This window comes from Danio aesculapii, chromosome 18 (genome assembly GCF_903798145.1).
Source record: "Danio aesculapii chromosome 18, fDanAes4.1, whole genome shotgun sequence".
Lineage (NCBI taxonomy): Eukaryota > Metazoa > Chordata > Actinopteri > Cypriniformes > Danionidae > Danio > Danio aesculapii.
The window spans coordinates 46755365-46773048 of NC_079452.1; positions in this window are offsets into that span (position 1 = coordinate 46755365).

Here is a 17684-nt window from a genome sequence, read left to right on the forward strand (position 1 = left end):
TATTTACAATATAGTTTGTAAAGTAATATTTTCTGTCTTTTAGTAGATATATTATATAGAAGACTTGCTTTGTTTACCTAATAAAGTGGATCTAATTGGATTTGCATTGTAAACAATAAATAAAAGTTAAAAAGGTATTACTTTTTATTATATTAAAGTTTTAGTTATGATACTCCCAAAATAAATCCGCAGATTTTTAACAATTCTGAGCAGAAATAGCAAAAAATGTCTGCAGATTCTGTCTGGCCCTACTCATTTTTTCAAGTTTATTTCATGTATTTGTGGTGGAGTTTGTTCAAGCCTTTCTGAAATGGAGTCTCACACTAATGCCATTTGCAGTACACACATACACAAATATTAGCGTTTACTGACATTATGTGCCTGTGGTTATTAGGTTAAGAATTACATAGAGATCACAAACATGCTGTTTTAAAAACATTTTAAACTTGTAAAACTAATTAAAATCACAGAGAGTTGTAGCAAATATTTTAATCCCAGTTTATTTGCAAAAAATGTTATGTGGACATGTTTATACATGGTGGGCGGGGAAAACCACACTCCTACTTCAGGTTGTGTTGGGCCTCAACTGAGATTGTCTGAGTCATTTTCCTTCGGCTTAGTCCCTTTATTCAGCAGGGGTCGCCACAGCATAATGAACCGCTAACTTATCCAGCATATGTTTTGAACAGCGGATACCATTCCATCTGCAACCCAGTACTGGGAAACACCCATTCATACTCATTTACACACATTAACTGCAGCCAATTTATTCAATTCACTTGTACCACGTCTTTGGACTGTGGAGGAAACTGGAGCACCTGGAGGAAACCCACGCAAACATGGGAAGAACATACAAACTCCACACAGAGATGCCAAATGACCCAGCCGGCACTCGAACCAGCAACCTTCTTGCTGTAAGGTGACAGTGCTAACCACTGAGCCTCCATGTCACCCTGGTCCTATTTTAACGTCAGTTAATTTTAAAAAGAGACTGTCTTTATATCACTCCAATATGACAGTGGGCACATACAGTGTTGTCCAAACAGCTTATTTTCATCTTAGTTTTTTTTTTTTTTTTTTTAAATAAGGCAATGCATACTTCTGACGTCATGTACTGGCCAATATTAAATGACAACAAATCACCCTAATTGCCTAATCCTAGTATTTTACAGAGCATTTGTGTTTTACCGCTGTTTTGTAGACTCTCACCCTTTCACAAAATGGAGTTCAAGAGTAAAATTGATGAGGAACGATACACGTTAACCACGTTAACCAATGAGGATTGTATTCAGGTTCGTCCTCACTTTTTTCCCTATTATGGTGTTTGGCGCACTCTCTCTTTATGTAAACAAAAGTAGTCAGTTGTCGTTTACGCGCCATATTTGTATTGATGACAATTTTAAGTCAGTAGCGTCTTAATTATTCAAACAAAACTACAGAGTCTATTTAGAGGGCTTGAAATACAACATACAAATCAGATTGGTTTCATGGCTCTTAATGTGGTCCTTGTGTTTCCCACGTGAAAGGTAAGTAAAATGACCGGATTAACTTTAGGCCTAACTTAGTCGATACATTGCTTTCAAATCTAACGTTAGCCAAAGATTGATATCGTACTTGCTGTTTGTAAATATAAAAAAACAACAACGCAGGCCTACTGACAATGGTTCGCTTTGGTTTATTATATTATATTATTTTAAAAAAAGGATTTGTTATGAGTGTTTTTGTCTTAAACGTTATACATTTGAGAATCATTTTAACTAATTGTTTACTTTGAACGTAATTGTTATTGCTGAAAGATCTAGTTTATAATGTTTTAGTAGTTTAGGATCCACATGTACGTTTCAGTTTAGTTTTTGCCATCTATGTTTTTTTGGGGGGACCGTGAGTGCACAGTTTACCTGCGTTCTTCACCTGGACACGTTGTTTTGGGTAAATGATCTCAAACCTGGTCATCAAATCTTCTACGAGCTAAATAACCCATTTCTCCTAATTATGCTCACAGCAAGCATTTTAATTTGTTTATTTTTATAATCAAATTAATGTGGAATTTATAGATTACACAATTTGTTTTGTTTTAACAGGCGTTTAATGTAACAATCCTATTTATTTATCTATTTATTTTAAACAGAAAATGGGATTCTTAGTTTCAAAAACTAATACTGCAATCTTAATTTTGTTAAAGCACCTTCATTATGAGCACCAGCTAAAAAGCTAAATGTAAATGACATAAACTTATACAGATATGCACATGCCACTCACACTTTGGTATAGTTGGAATTTAGCTTGGTGTGCCTTTTATGTAGAAAGTACCACTTTCTCTTAAGTAGTTTAATAGATGACTTCATTCAGTTCTGCTCATGTTTTTTTAATCTTTACACAAATTCAAATGCAGGACACAATGTTTGTAACTTTATCAAGCAGAAAAGTCATCTGATCGAATTGTTTTCATTCTCAAATAAAACCTGTTACAAAGTAGGTCTGAGCAATATGGCAAAAATGTAATCTTGATAATTATTGTCCATATTGAACAATAACGATATATATTTAGATATAGTTGTTAATGCTTCCATATTTAAAAGAGTACCCCAACAATGGCTGAAGCCACAGAAATTAAAGGGTCCATTAATTGGCATAACATACTTTCGAACATATTTTGAAAATTCGGTACATCTCTAATATTAACGCACTTTTAGATTCCCATTGTTGCACATTTCTGCTGTGTGATTGGCTCTTAGATCTATATGAAATAAAAAAGTCCAGTGCTCAAATCGTGTATATAATATAATTTATCGGCCCAGTCCTACTACAAAGTCAATTTTTTAAAATCCAAATTGTTCATCCATAAGCTGTAATTGAAAAGACGGAAACTGAAATGTTGTTCAAAATATTTATTTTTGTTTTGTATTCCACAGAGGAAAGTCAGGAAGGTGATGGAATAATGACAGCAGTTTCACTTGTTCCTCTTTGTGAACTATGCCTCACATCTACCCTTCAGTTCTTTCATAAAGTTTATTTGCCTCCAGACTCTTCTGATCCAGTTTCTGTGAGTCAAATCTCTCTAATTACAATCCGTTTCATCAGACCTTCTACAATGCCTCATCCTTGTTGTTTAAAGTGAAGGGATCAGACTGCCCTCTTGTGTTCTGCACTACACATGGTTGCCATTCCATTAAAATTGTTAGGGGATTTTATGTTCTCTAGTGTAAATATTTTGCTGTGAAAATGAGTGCAGGCTGACGAGTAGTCATCTCTGATGGCCTGAAAACTCATATTACTTAGTGTTTTGTATTAATAAAGCAGAATAATGGACATCTGTAAGTGGAAAATGCTGTTTGTGTACTTAACGAAATCTATCCCTCGGTTTTGGCAACGTTTTCCCAGTTGTGCAGATTTTTTGTTTCCAGGAAGAGCCCTTACAATAAACCCTAATACACAAATACTCCACATATGGTTTTGATTTCAGCACTCAACAGAAAAAGGAGAGACTTGTTGTTAAACATTGACCTCAACGCAGTCATCCATCAAGACTTTTATTTGTGCTAATACGATTTATTGTCTACACTGAGGTTTGGCTGTGCCTCACGCTTGCACAGACCTGTTTTTTTTTCCTCTTCTAAAATGAACTGACTGTGGTCATTGTGGTTTCATTCAGTTTCTTGGCTTGGCTGTTCGTGTTGTAGCTGTAGTTTATCAAAACCTCTTGACACTGAGAAGAACTTTTTTGGCATCGCGTTAAGCTTTTATTCCACTGAAGTCTGAGGATTTTCAACTGGAAAGGAACATAATATCCCATTAACTTTAAAAGAGCCCTGCCTATCCCCAAACACAACCTAAACCCTCTCTGTCCACATCAATTTGTTCACTTGAGACCCGCTTCCCTCCCGGACTATTACTGTGTCTCATATTTAATAGAGGGGCGAACCACAACATTGGTTTCATGTTTAGTTCTTTGTGGTCTGATCTGTCTAAGCTGTTCTCAGTAATTACGCTGAATACTTTTCAATATGCCTGGAAATTTTCCTTTAATCAGATTTCCAATGCACTAACCAGAACCAGATGCCCGCTTGGTTTGTCTCATGTTACCGTGTGCTTCGAGATCACAGCGTGGTGCTCGCTTTTAACAAGCCGCTAACAAATACTGACCGCTGGCGGCCCTGGCTCGTCCCCTGAGGGACTGCGAGGGGCGTGACCTCAGTAACTGATGCTGATCACATCCATTACAAAAACAAGACGTGCTCAACTCTTGAAACAGAACCCTGTTGAAGCGCATACACTGCTTTGCCAGTTTCGTGCTGTTCACTTTATGGACATTAGGATTCTTTTCTTTTGTCTTTTCTTATGTAACTAGGCTTAAAGTAGGCTTCTGCTGGTATCAATTGCTGAAGATGATGTTACGATACATGGTATTATCACGATGATGAGCTACGCTGAAAAAAAAAGATTACCTTAACAAGTCTAATAACACAAACTTTACAGTAAAGCAGGGGTGTCAAACTTAGTTCCTGAAGGGCCGCAGCCCTGCACAGTTTAGTTCCAGCCCTGCTTCAACACACTAAAGCCCCATAGACTTTCATTCATACTCACGCAAATCCGTCAGAATGGAAACGCAAGCTCGTGCGGCAAGCTTCGCATTTCGCTGCATTGCAAAGTTTAAACATCTTGTTTAATCCCACCACTTTTCGCAGCACCGTACAACAGAATTTCGTGTGCTCAAACTCGTGTGACCGTGGCATTACCTGTTGGTTTCAAACAAGCCTGAAAGACGCAAATAATTTGATTAGGTGTGATTAATTAGGGCTAAAACTAGGGCTGCTCAATATATCAATATATAAAGGGCTGCAGCATCGATATTGCAATGTGCACATTTCAAGATATTATATATACCGTATATATATTGAAGTTATATAATGTCCATATATCCCAGAGTAAGGAAATGTATTATCATCACTAAAACACTAGTTACTTGAATTTGCAAGAGATTCTGATATAGGTTGCATCAAAATTTATCCAAAGTATATTTCAGATTCACACAAATGTAGACTGCACCCTCTGGTAGATTTGTCATCTGAAACGTGCTATAAAACGTACCCGGAGCAATGCATTTTTTAATACTGTATTTGTATGTCATTTATACAATTTATGCAACAAATTTTTTTTCTTACTTAGAATTGTTGAAAAGTCCAAATATCTACATTTCAAATAGAAAAAACGATTTTTTTTTTACTTACGCCACTGGCAGATAATTGTACTTGTTTTAAGGTAAAAACCCTAATTTTGACCTATTTCTTTTGGAGTTGAAAACAAAACAATATTTTTACTTGATCTATTAGATATTTGGACTAGAAATGAGGCAATGCAAAATATGAAAAGCTTTTTTTTTGCATTGTGGTTATTCAATTCCTGTATCTGAATACTGTTAGACTCCCCAGAAAACCATCAAATAGTGCTGTTCAAACTATCTTGTAAAACTGTATTCAAATCACAATATTTATCACAGAAAAATAAAATATCACAATATAATTTTTTTCCAATATCGTGCAGCCCTAGTTAAAGCTAAACAGTGCAGAGCTGCGTCCCTCCAGGAGCTGAGTTTGACGCCTGTGCAACAAAGTCTTGACAGTAAATGTTAGTCAGTGCATTAAAACAGTGAGAAAGCCATATTATAATTGTACATTACAGCTAATATAAAAAACAACTGATTTTATTAGCTGTTAACTTCATTTAATAAGAAGAAAACAACCTTTAATTTTAATGCGTTATTATTAGGCATTAATTAAGCAATTAACATCAACTAAGAATGCTTTTGCAGTTGTCATTACATTAACATCAGATAAATAACAGAGCCTTATTGTACAACAAACAAAAGGTCAATGTCATATGACAGATTAACAATAATTTTGTTTAAAAATAAATCACCTAACAAGTCCTCCAGTATATGGTGATGTGTAACAACCACTGCCAATACAACAATCTGAATATTCTGAAAAAGCACTCTTAAAGATTACATGATAAATAACTATTCACAATAATTTAAAGTACCCATCATATCAATATTATACACATTCATTAGCACGATATATTGAATTACTGAATATCTGCATATGTCTAATCAAAGGTAAGAACTTTTAGTGCAAGTGATTGGTTTAATAATAATTCACATAAAGAGTAAAATAATGACAAGAGATCAGTAGTTACAAAATATAGTAATAAAATAAAATAAAATACATAAGCCATATGAAAATAGAGAAATAAATACAAAGGGGTATTAAAAACAAATCCACATCTTCATTTACAAAACAAATGTCATATGTAAGAGTCCTTAAATAGGGTACAACTTTAAGCTCAAATTTGGAATTGGCTTCTTTTCTCTTAGTTTTTTTTTCTGGATGTTTGACTGGCTTTTTCCCTGCCCCACATCTGTTGTATGATATACATACAATATTTTTTTTAATCTCACAATATAGCACTTAGAATCCATTTATAAAAATGTTTATTCATTTAAAAATATTCAAGTACAATTTAAGTATTTTACAACCAATGAGATATATTTATAAAAATTCACACAACAGCGTGTATATATGTGCACACACAGCACACACACACACACACACACGCACACACACACACACACACACACACACACACACAGTCACAAAATAATGTACATAAATTCAAAAATATAAACATGTAAAATGTAAATTAATTAAAAGCAAAATAATATTCAAAATATATTTAAACTTATACAGTTTTATTTTATTTTTTAATTTATTTATTTTTATTGATCGTTGGTTATTTTAATGCACATGCACATACAAATAAAGTCTCATCTATACGGCAAGAAATAATAGGAAATATACAAAAAAGTAAACAAATTAATATACTCAGACTAGGGGCTAAATATGCACCTAGGAATAGAAAAGAAAAAAGTTTTATTTTTAATATTAAGTTATTTTATTTAAAAACAATCTAGCATTCAATATCTATAAAGAACTAATGCATTTTAATCTACAAATGGTTTCAATACAGCCGTTACTGATAATTCTCCAGGGTCATCCGAGAAAACCATTTCCTCTTTCTGCTGTCTATATCAGGCATAGGGTTGCACAGTGGTATCAAATCTCTTGCTGAGATTCTTCAGTCATGGTGTCAGTGTGTCTGTCTGTGATCATGCCAGCCGTGTTAAAATTAGTCCTGCTGTGGCCATTCAAGTGCTTCTTTAGAGCTTTGTGACATCTGAGTTGAGGGTTGCGTCACTGTTTTTCCCCCTCATTAAGCTACGGTTAACCACTGATGGATCAAGGCCCTGTTCTCATTCTCTCCGCTTCTGTCCCAGGCCAGCACAAATTACACATGCCTGGAGGAGAAGACATCCCACATTCACACGTCTCACAGGGCGCTGACATTGCCTATCTGTTACAGCACCGCTGTAATGGGAGAAGAGAATTAAAGCGCTCTTCACCCCCAAACCTCCACATTACTGTGTGAAACACTGGAACGCCACAACCACAGGGCATCTGGGGCGTATTTATAGCATCAGTGGGTTATATACTCTGCTGACAGAAATGTTGACGATATGTTCCAGTCTCGATTATGTGAGATGACTTTGTTTTCATCCTGTCAGGTTCGAGCTCGTTCTGCTGTAATAGTTTTACAGCAGGGTTTCTGTATCTGACTCCTCTCCCCCACATCTCTCTCATTACATAAACCACATAATGAGGCAATCATCTGTCAAATCCTCAGAGATCTTGTTAGGAACTGTCAGGACCGAGGGATAATTTTTTTTTTGGTGGTTTTGGGAAATAAATTGCCTGCCAAATGCCTTAAATCTTGCTTTTAGTGAATTTCTTTTAGGTTTGAACCATCCATGTGCTATGCCTAAACGTGTGTGTGTGTATATATATATGTATATATATATATATATATATATATATATATATATATATATATATATATATATATATATATATATATATATATATATATATATATATATATATACATACATACATACAGTTGAAGTCAGAATTATTAGTCCCCCTGTTTTTTCAACACATTTCTAAACATAATAGTTTTAATAACTCATTTCTAATAACTGATTTATTTTATCTTTGCTATGATGACAGTAAATAATATTTGACTAGATTTTTTCAAGACACTTCTATACAGCTTAAAGTGACATTTAAAGGCTTAACTCGGTTAATTAGGTTAACTAGGCAGGTTAGGGTAATTAGGCAAGGTATTGTATAATGATGGTTTGTTCTGTAGACTATCGGAAAAAAAAATAGTTTAAAGGGTCTAATAAATTTGACCTTAAAATGGTTTTAAAAAAATGTATAAACTGCTTTTATTCTAAAAGTTAATTTTTGGTTGGCCATCTGTTTGTTTCTAATGACGTTAGAATGTTCCTGTTTTTGTTACTGCAGACTAGTTCAGTAAAAAGAAAAGAAAGAAGAAATGCCCGCATGTGATTAGCGTTTTTTCTTATCGCAAACAGAACAGTCATCTGGTAGTGATTGCGTTGGAAAATGTCTCTAGACTGATGGAATTTCATGCTGTTTAGCCTTATAATCTTAAAATGTGAGCAAAATCACCTGTTTTATCATCACTTTAGACTTTACGCTAGCGAATCATTCAAATACTAGCTCTAAAGTGGTGAATTAGTAACGGATTCTGCTATTCTGACGTCAACTGCAGCTGTGAATGAATGGCAGAAGAAAGTAGTTCGTCCTACAAAATGTTTTTTTAAAAACTCTCTGTGTTTGATTTCTCTGTGTTTGAATTCTTATTGCAGTTTTTACTATAATAACCTCACTCTGCAGTTAAACTCCTCTAGGAGTATAACAAGTTTGAAAAGGTCAGGATGCTCTCATTTTAGTCAGGATGGTAATTTAACTCTTACCAACATGATGTACCTTGGTGTCGGCTCACAGAACCAGCTTAACAAAACACGAGCATGGCTATTCCTGCATTATTCAGGAATTATTCATTATTCAGCTGTAACTTTATCCAATTTTGTGTGACATGGGTTTGTGACCTAATGGTTGAAGACTAGGCCTCCACAGACAGAGGTTCAATTCCCAAAGGTGCCTTCGAAACCTGAGAGTAAGTGAGATCACAGCCCTATCCTGTTTTCATTGTGCAGTTGAATTCACTCAGATTTCTATACTGATTATATGATTGTGTAATGAAGAAAATATGAAGAATACAAGTGGAGTGTGTATACGTACTGTAAGTGAGTATGTGTGTTTAGCTCATTGGCATGTTTATGTGTTCTTGACTGATCATTTGTATTGGAAAATGCCTTGGCTTCAGAAACGGGTTGTGGTCTCCACCATCTATTACCACTTGAAAGACCAAACCCCTGTCCTCCTCTGGGAGGAATCTGCAAGATATAAACAGGCTGTTAAATGGAAAACTACATCTGTGTTCATTTGTTTCAGCCAGAGATGGCCACATTTGGTAATCTTTACCGAAAATGATTTTCAATCGCTTCAGAGATTGAAAGGAGGGTTTCGGCTGCCATCTGTTTCCTATGGGAGTGCTGTAGTTGAAGAGTGTTGAGATGTGGACACCCAGAGATTTCCCATATAATCTCCAGCTCCCACTTGTCTTGCTTCATATTCTGTTTCTGAAATTATTGTAGACATGTTTTGAGAAGCATCTGCAGGATTAATGGAAGCCATACTCTGTTTGGAATGTTAGAAACACTGTTTTTAAGATTAAAAGGGCTGCTGTAGGTCTGCGTGGTTCCTATGCCTTGGAAATTGGAGCGTCATGAAATGTAGTCATAAAATGGAAATTACTGTACAGAGCAGAATTTTGGATGAATATATTAAAAATAGAATTGAACACAAACAAATTGTCATATAAACTGTAGTGTCTGTGAATTTCAAACCACAGAAAGACTACTTGTGACCCTGGATCACAAAACTTTGGAGATTTTTTTGAGATCAATCATAAACTTTCAGATTTTCATAATCTGAAAGCTGAATAAATAAACTTTCCATTGATGTATGCTTTTGTTAGGATATGACAATATTTGGTTGTGTTACAAATCTGAAATCTTAGGGTTCAAAAAAATCTAAATATTGAGAAAATAACCTTTACGTTTGTCCAAATTGAGTTCTTAGCAATGCATATTACTACTTGAGGGCTTTAAGAGCAACTGCAAAATATTATTCTTAATCACGCCCCTCTTACCGCTAGTTTGCTACCAGGGAATGATGTGTAAAGAAAAGCCCCACTCTCTACTCAATGTTCTGTTTCAGTTGGAAGTACATCAACATATTGAAAACAAATTCTCAGCAACTTCAGATTCAGGCAGACTTTAAATATGCATCTGCATTTGTTTCTGTGGCAATGAATACCTCAGTTTTGTTTACACGCATACTTAAGCACATAATGCTTGTGGAATCACTTCACCAGAGCCGTACACCATTTTATGCCACATTACACAAAATGGTGACAAACATATAGGCCTAATGGCTAGGGCCAGACAGAATCTGCGGACATTTTGTAAAAAAAATCTGCGGATTTATGCAGGAATTATTTTGGGGGTATCATAACTAAAATCTTAATATATGAAATAAAAAATAATACCTTTTTAACTTTTCTTTAATGGTTATAATGCATATTCATCTAGATCCACTTATCTGGTAAACAAAGCAAGTCTCTCATATAATATAACTACTAAAATACAGAAAATATTACTTTACAAACTATATTGTAAATAAATCATATTAACTTTTTTATATTAGTCAATAATATTACTGAAATTAATTAAAAAACTGAACAAACATAAATGTACACACATTTAGACAAGTAAATAAATAGACTCAATGACAGGCTAAAATCTGCGGATTTCTGCACACGCAGATTCCGTGTGGGCCTAATAATGGCCCGTATTACAGTTGTACAGTAGAATATATTTATTAACGGGAATAAAACTGAATTTAAGAAAGTATTTGTGACCCTGGACTACAAAACTATAATGCATAGGTATATTTGTAGTAGTCGCCAAAAATGCATTGAATGAGTCAAGTCAAATTTTTTATGTTATACTGTTGTCAATGTTCAGGATATGTATATCAATACGTTTAGCTAGCTATTATGTAGCACTATGGATAGACGCTGAGTGGTGCCAACAATCTGTGCAATCTGTTAACACAACAGCAGATATTTTGATGGATGTTGAAAACCAGTAGCCATTGACTGGATGTCAATGGCCAGGGGAGTATCAACCGAGGGGGGGATGGGGGGATACGTCCCCTGCACTTTCAGAGACAGACCCTTTGGAAACAGCTGATTAAAAATGTAAACCTTTGGATTTCATACAGCTGTCCCCCCCACTTTTAAAATGTCCACTACACCCCTGTCAATGGCTACCAGTTTTTAACCGTCTCCAGAATATCTTCTCTTGTGATCAAGTCATAAAGGTCTGGAAGAAGAGGAGGATGAATAAATGATGACAATTTTCATTAACTATCCCTAAACTAAAGGCTAAGTTATCCCTTTAATGCGCACACATTGTTGGCACCACTCAGCATCTATCTATTGTTCTACTAGATAGCTAGCTAAAGTTATGGACGTAAGTGGAGCGTGAGTAAACCTTTACCTTTATAAAAACATTTATATTATATTTCATCCCAGCCAATTGGCAATACAGTACAGCAGTTCTGATCCAGTGTGCAACCCCTTCAGAGTTTGCTTGAATCAGCCGAGTTGCACATTGACCAGCGGCAAAGCAAACAGTTTACTAGAAATGCAAAGTTGGTTTATTGCAAACCAAGAAGTAACCGTGCATATAACCCATTTATTTTCAATGCTAAGTCTGTATGATAACATACTGGAATCTACCTGTCCTATGAGTATGTTAGTATGTGTGATGGATTTTTACTCTCACACACGTATGGCAATAGATCAAGATGCAATTAGGGGAAACATGTCAGTCCATGTCTCAGACTCTTTAATGAGATGTCAGAGATGTTGAACAGCTTTGGAGATTCAGAGTTTGTGTAGTACAGCACTTCAAAGCAAGCCCTAACCGAACACTTTTCATCACATGCTGGTGCGTAACACCCGAAAGGATGACATTGATAATGACATAAAAGAACAGGGTGTATGAAGCATCATCAGGATGTTTTAATGAAGACTGGGACTAAAAATACACTGGCTCACCTCTTTAGGAGAATGAAGAAATGGGCCTTTTGAAGTAGACGGGGCTGCGTAAAAGCTCTGTATGGGCGGTTCTGAGTGTTTGAAGAGGAAAATATGCTTGACAGTGCTCTCTCTCTTTCTCTTTGTCTTTGGCTGCTCATTAGTCTGCATACAGGGTAAAAACAGCCTCTAATGTCACCTTTACAAGCGGCCTCGTCTGCCACTCGTCTGCCACAGATCCTCTACAACTTTTCATCACTCTGATCCTCCTGTGATCCTGAAACTTTGATTGAGCCTTTGTGCTACAAATTTGTCGGTGAATTGAAATGCAGATTCCCTGATGAGTGACTTTAGAGGTGAAAAAAGAGAGAGATTTGCTTGAGAATGTGATTATCCACCTGTAAAACATAAGAAAGTGCTGCCTTAAAAATAGGCTGCTTGTGAATCCAGGTTGTGCGTGTGTGTGTGTGCGTGAGGTTGCATGCTCAGGTGAGGGTGAATGTGCTTCATTCCACCTACTGATATCAAATGTCTTGAGGGAAAAGAAAATAAGAGAAAATGAAACACTCACAATTATGTCTTGATTTATTGATTTTTTGCCTCATCTTGTTAGCAATATTAAATATAATGTACAACTGGGGTATCGTTCACTAGCATCAGTCTATTTGAATCTAACATGGATTTAATATGATTAGTCCACTGTCTCTATATTCACCTCATGTATCAGTCACAAACAACAAAAAACTATATAAACATGTTTTCATTTCAACTTAATGGATCTACATTATTGTACTGTATATAGGGCGACGCAGCGGCGCAGTAGGTAGTGCTGTCGCCTCACCGCAAGAAGGTTGCTGATTTGAGCCTCGGCTGGGTCAGTTGGTGTTTCTGTGTGGAGTTTGCATGTTCTCCCTGCGTTCCCGTGGGTTTCCTCCGAGTGCTCCGGTATCCCCCACAGTCCAAAGACATGTGGTACAGGTGAATTGGGTAGGCTAAATTGCCCGTAGTGTATGAGTGTGAGTGAGTGTGTATGGATATTTCCCAGAGATGGGTTACGACTGGAAGGGCATCCGCTGTATAAAACATATGCTGGATAAGTTGGCGGTTCATTCCTCTGTGGCGACTCCAGATTTATAAAGGGACTAAGCTGAAAAGAAATTGAAAGAACGAATGTACTGTATATACACTCGCTGGCCACTTTATTAGGTACACCTATCGAATTTCTTATTAGCCAATCACATGGCAGCAACTCAATGCATTTGGGCATGTAGACATGGTCAAGACGATCTGCTGTTCAAATCGAGCATCAAAATGGGAAAGAACGATGATTCTAGTGAATTTAAACGTGGCATGGTTGGTGCAAGACGGGCTGGTCTGAATATTTCAGAAACTGCTGATCTACTGGGATTTTCACACACAACCATCTCTAGTGTTTACAGAGAATGGTCTGAAAGAGTGAAAACATCCAGTGAGCGGCAGTTCTGTCGGCGCAAATGCCTTGTTGATGCCAGAGGTCAGAGGAGAATGGCCAAACAGTTTCGAGCTGAAAGAAAGGCAACAGTTACTCAAATAACTCGTTACAACCAAGGTATGCAGAAGAGCATCTCTAAATGCACAATACATCCAACCTTGAGGCGGATGGGCTACAGCAGCAGAAGACCACTCCGGGTGCCACTCCTGTCAGCTAAGAACAGGAAACTGAGGCTACAATTCACACCATGTCATAAAGCGTGAATCATCTCAGACTGGTTTCTTGAACATGACAATGGGTTCACTGCACTCAAATGCTCTCCACAGTCACCAGAACTCAATCCAATAGAGCACCTTTGGGATGTGGTGGATTGGGAGATTCGCATCATGGATGTGAAGCCGACAAATCTGCAGCAACTGCGTGATGCTATCATATGGACCAGACTCTCTGAGAAATATTTCCAGTACCTTGTTGAATCTATGCCACGAAGGATTAAGGCAGGTCTGAAGGCAAATGGTGGGTCCAATATCCAGTACTAGTGAGCTGTACCTAACAAAGTGGCCGGTGAGTGTATGTATAATATATAAATTGTGGAACATTTACTAACAATAAACAACAATATAATTTCATTAAAATATTATATCATTACAGATGATGATATTTAGAAAATCTAAATTGTACTGTGCTCGACTCTAGTGTAAATATATCAAAACATATTTTTTTGATTAGTAATATCCATTGCCAAGCGCTTAATTCAGACAACTTTTTCTCAGTATTTAGATTTATTTTTTAACTATCGGGTTCTAGATTTTCAAATGATTGTACCTCTGCCAAATATTGTCCTTTCCAAAAAGGAGGAAAGCTTATTTATGGCTAGATAAACCTACATTTAAAAAAGAAATGACTGGTTTGGTTGTCCACACACCCAGTGTTTCTGTAGTTAAATCTGCTGAAGTCGTCTTTGTCCAGCAGAGAGCAGGCTTGTATTGCAGTGAGACATGTTTGCGTCAGTGAATTATTTTCTGTCACACCAGCAGATGGCAGCCTGAAAAGCGTCATGTCTTGTGTTGCTGCTTTGAACAAAGGCTGATGATTTGTAGAAGCTCTAAAGGTGGTTTGAAAGAAGGCATGTATGACAATGTAATATAAGTTGCATGGTAAATGAGATACAAAGAGACAAATGTGCTTTAAATATGCAAAATGTGCAGGTTGATGAACTATGAGTAACATTTTCACACGTGGCATACTGTATATCATCACTAGACCCATGCAGAAAACTCAGATCTTTGAGCGTGTGATTCAGTCTATTTATTTATTTATGTAAATCTGTGTAAATGTATATTAATTTCTTCATTCATTATTACTTTTAAATAATAAGCCAATGTTTAGATAATTTATGTAAAATGAGATCTAATTACATGTAAATGGCGCAGTGGTTAGCACGATCGCCTCACAGCAAAAAGGTCACTGGTTTGAGCCTCGGCTGGGTCAGTTGGCATTTCTGTTTGGAGTTGGCATTTTCTCCACATGTTCGCATGGGTTTCCTCCAGGTGCTCTGATTTCCCCCACAGTCCAAAGACATGCGGTATAGGTGAATTAAGTAAGCTAAAATTGTTCGTAGTGTATATTTGTGAATGAGTATGTATGGATTTCCCAGTGATGGGTTGCAGCTGGAAAGGCATCCGTTGCGTAAAACGTAGGCTGGATAAGTTGGGGTTTTATTCCACTGATTAATAAAGGGACTAAGCCGAAAAGAAAATGAATGAATGAATACATGTAAATATTTTACACTTCTGTGCTGAAATGGCAAAAACTGTCCACAGATTCAGTCTGGCACTACTTATTTCCTATACCCTAAAGGCACAGTATGCAATTTTTGCTGCTAGAGGGCTCGTATTAACAACAAACAAAAAGTGTAATCACGCTGTGACTGAATGTGGAATCATAGGAGTTGTCTTCTTCATTGTGAGAGTCCTGCAGAAATCATGGTCCAGTCATGAAGCAGTATTGTTTTAACATACTAAATACAGTGTAGTGTTCTGTTATAATTCTGCTCTGTGCAGTCTAAAAATATGTTTATCATATTAAAGCATCTTTGGTGGTCTGTCCGTGTCAACTGCTTATTTCTGGATATTAAGATTCTTTAAAACATTTGTGATAAAGTACATAAATCAGCAAAATATATAACACTGTTCTAATGTTTTTTTTTCTCAGTTTTAATGAAAAAGTCCTACATTGTGCTTTTAATGTTATATTAAGTGCCCTCCACTAATTTTTGCTTCCTTGCTAAATAATATAAAAAAATGTTTAGTTTTTTTTTTTTTTGACTCAAACTGAAGATGATATGAATAGTTTTTTTTCCCTTTCTTGAAACCCTTTCAAAAAATTAGTGGTGATATTGGTGACATGTGAGTGTAGGTTTGGAGACTTTTTGATCCAAGACCAAGCTAACTTCTGCAATTCTCCAGCTATGATTTTTTATTATTGGAACATCCTCCTGAGGTAGTGCATTGGAGCATGTTAGAAACGTTTCTTCCAGGCTTATTCATTGAACTTTCAGTTGACTGGAACTTCTTAAATATTGCCCTGAAGGTGGAAATGAGTGTTATGTTATGAGTGCAAGTTTGGCATGTGTCTGTTTCATCATATGTAAAACAGAAGGTCGTGGTTGAATAATCTCCTGTTGCATGTCACTGAGTTGTACTAAAAAAGTCAAAACTATGAAAATATGCTTCAAATTATTATTATTACTGTTATTATTTTGTTTATATGAAATCATAGCGGCGCTATAATTGTGCATATCAGTTGAAGTCAGAATTATTAGTCCCCCTGTTTATTTTTTTTCCCCCAATTTCTGTTTAACAGAGATTTTTTTCAGCACATTTCTAATCATAAAAGTTTTAATAACTCATTTCTAATAACTGATTTATTTTATCTTTGCCATGACAGTAAATAATATTTGACTAGATATTTTTCAAGACACTTCTATACAGCTTAAAGTGACATTTAAAGGCTTAACTAGGTCACTTGGCAGGTTAGGGTAATTAGGCAAGTTATTGTATAATAATGGTTTGTTTTGTAGACTATCAAAAAAAATTATAGCTTAAAGGGGCGAATATTTTTGACCTTAAAATGTTTCTGAAAAAATTAAAAAATTTTGCTCTATTAAATATCATTTGGGAAATATAAAAATAAATTAATAAATCAAAGGGGGGCAAATAATTCTGACATCAACTGTATATTTAAGAGATCTTTATAGATATAAAATCATGCTTTGTTTGCAATTACAATGAGTTTTTTATTAATACTTTGACCAGGAGGTAAAAAGGGTTAAAATTTTACATTTTTATAGTCTTCTATGCTCATATTTACCAAAGGTTGCAATCTTAGTGGAGGCATTGCCCAGAATAGCTCATTGGTTTTGGTTGGGTCACAGTCTGCAGTGTGTGTGTGAGGATCTGTGAGGAACAGAGTCAGTCCTGTGACCCCCTTGTAGACCACAGAGCTCAGCACTGTCGGTTTGCACATTGACAGGCTCCTCTCCCTGTGGGTTTGGCTGGAGGAGGCCTGGAATTGACCCACAGCCTGTGGGCGCTCAGGGGAGGCAGGGTTAGTACTTTGGCTAAGTGTAATGTGGATAACAGTGTGTGAGTTAGCAAGAGCTGGAGATCTTTCCCACAGATTTCCACTGAGGTTATACAGCTGGGATCTACTGAATATTTTTTAAGCATAAGAACAAATTAATAAGTATGTGGTTTGGGAGGAAGGGCAAACATCTGCAGGACTTTCTCCAAATACACTCAAGAGCATTAAATTAAACATGCGTGGAAAGCCATTTCCGCCACAAGATAAAAAAATAAAATGGTAATATATTTTATCTTATAAATGTTAATTTATCTTTTTTTTTTTTTGAGAATCACTATTGTGAGAATTTTTTTACAATTTTCAATCATTCATTTGTTCATTTTCTTTCTGGCTTAGTCTCTTTATTAATCAGGAGTCGCCACAGTGGAATGAACCACCTTTATCACAATTTATTATTTATTATTTATTTATT